This window comes from Octopus bimaculoides, chromosome 8, assembly GCF_001194135.2.
Source record: "Octopus bimaculoides isolate UCB-OBI-ISO-001 chromosome 8, ASM119413v2, whole genome shotgun sequence".
Classification (NCBI taxonomy): Eukaryota; Metazoa; Mollusca; class Cephalopoda; order Octopoda; family Octopodidae; genus Octopus; species Octopus bimaculoides.
In genome coordinates, this window is record NC_068988.1 from 27,327,424 (window position 1) to 27,330,038 (window position 2,615).

The window sequence follows — 2,615 nt, forward strand, 5'->3', positions numbered from 1 at the left end:
GTGTTTTTACGTTCGGCAAAATATTTGACAATTAATTGCAATGATTGATTGGCTTGTGTTCCAATTAAAATTAATGGATTACTAGGAAAATAATTGATTGGAAAGGTTCCAATCAATTATTTACAACCCCCTGTCTCAGCACAACCGCCGGCCAATAACTGAAATAAGTATAAAAACTAAAACGAAAATTAACCAAGCTAAATAGGGAGCCATTGCGTTGTCACTAGACCTACGAGGAATATTCCAAATGTCTGTAAAAAAAAAAAAAGAAAGACACAATTCCCTGCATCTAAAAAGAGGAGGGGTGAGAATAACGGTCGAAATGCATTTGATTATAAATATATTTCAAGACATGGACAAGGGAAGTAATACGGCTGAAATAAGTTTACAAGAGTTTTTTCCCTTTGACCACAATTTTTTTTACATCATATAGCGTGTGTGTGTGTGTGTGTGTGAAAGAGAGAGAGAGAGAGAGAGAGAGAGAGAAAAGAATGCGTGTTAGAAATGGATAGGTTTGGGTGTGTGCTAGAAGCGGAGATGATTTCGGTAAATGAAGAATTTGTCTTCAACGGTACTTAATTCGTCTTTATTGTTCTGCTCCATGCCCCTACCCACTTATGTCTTCGCTAATTTTGGTTTTATAAAAAGATCTTTCAAGCGTTGGGCCTCACGGAGGCAATGACGAAAGATCGAGACCTTTGGCATTATACCGGGCTTGAGAAGAAGACGCATCAAGCCGAGTAAAATCGTAGTCGTGGCAGATAATGGTGTCCCGCAAATGGCACCAGTGCCGGTGGCATGTAAAAGCACCATTACACTCTCGGAGTGGTTGGCATTAGGAAGGCCATCCAGCCGTAGATAACCATGCCAAAGCAGACTGCAGTCTGGTGCAGCCTTCCAGCTTGCCTGGTCAAACCGTCCAGCCCATGCCAGAATGGATAACGGGCGTTAAATGATGATGATGATGATGATGATGAAATTAAATAGTAATAAGCTTATTAAATACAATGCTCAGGTAGACTACAACCCATCAAAAAGGGTAAAAAGGGGCAGAAAGCAGTAATATTATTATTGTTATTATTATTATTATTATTATTATTATTGCCTTTGCACAGCTTCTAACGCTGGAGATGTACTACAGTGTCAGCTCTTCACTACCAGTGAACTAAGGTAACACCTCTTATTTTTGGAGCACCTTCCGGAGTATTCAAATGGTTCCAAGCAGTGCTGTTTTCTGCAAGTTCTCCACCCATATTGCAGCCCCTATTTGTTCCACGTACTTCTCAAGAGTTCTTCTCAATGTTCCCAGAGCTCCGACAATTATTGTTACTACTGCTATCTTTTCCATTGACCACAACTGCTTAACTTCCCAAGCTAACCAGTCATATCTCTCGCCTTTTCTTTCTTCCTTATCGCATACCTTGTTGTCAGCTGGGCATGCTATGTCTATGATCCAGCATAGTTTGTTTTCTTTCTCAGTTAAGACTATGTCTGGCGTTCTATTCTCTATCTCATGATCAAACTGAATCATGAAATCCCATAGGATCTTTGCATTTCTATTTTCGACGATGCTTTCAGGTTTATGTTCGTACCACTTTTTTGATCTATCAAGTCCATACTTGTTGCAAAGTGTCAATTGGACAATCTTTGCTATATTGTCGTCGCGTCTCTTATATTCCTTCTGGGCTAGTGGTGTACATTGGCTGGTAATATGCCATACGGTTTCACCATTTTGTCCACAGATTCTGCACTTATCACTTTCTGCTCTGTTGTCTATTCTGCATTTTATTATTATTATTATTATTATCATTATTATTATTATTATTATTATTATTATTATTTTATAAGCATGAGATAGTGTGCTGGCAGAATCGTTAGCACACCAGACAAAGTTAGAGCATACTGTCTTTGTGTATTAAGTTCAAACCCTACAAACGCCAACCTTGTCCTTCGTCCTTTGGAGAAGTTTATCATCATTATCATTGTCTTTTAACGTCAGCATTCCATGCTAGCATGGGTTGGACAGTTTGACTGAGGGCTGGCAAGCCAGGAGGTTGTACCAGGCTCCAATCTGATCTGGCAATGTTGTGGTGGTGATGGTGGCAGTGGTAGTGGTGGTGGTGGTAGTGGTGGTGGTGGTGAAGAGGAGTTGTATGATGATGATGATGTTGATAATGAGCCTCCTTCAACTCGTTTTAAGCTGCTATGTCGTCGTGATCAAACACAGATACCCTGTAAAGTGGTGTCCCAGTTTCGACTCAGCAGCTCACCCAGAATGGGACAGATGGAAGAAGAGGAAGAGTAGCCATTATTCATTTTTCAAAAATGGAATACTCCACTCAAGAACATATTACACTGCCCAGCACAGGAATTGAACCAATGACCTTATGATCATGAGCTTAATATCCTAACCAAGAGGCTATGCACCTTGTACTAAGAATCTCTGAAACTTTTTAGACTATTTCATCTGAAAGAGCTTTCTTAAGACATTGTTTAAGGTAGAATTGTTAGCACATCAGACATATTGCTTAGCAACATGTCTTTCAGTTCTTTACATCCTGAGTTCAAATTCTTCAAAGGTCAACTTTGCTTTTCATTCTTTTGGGTTTGATAAA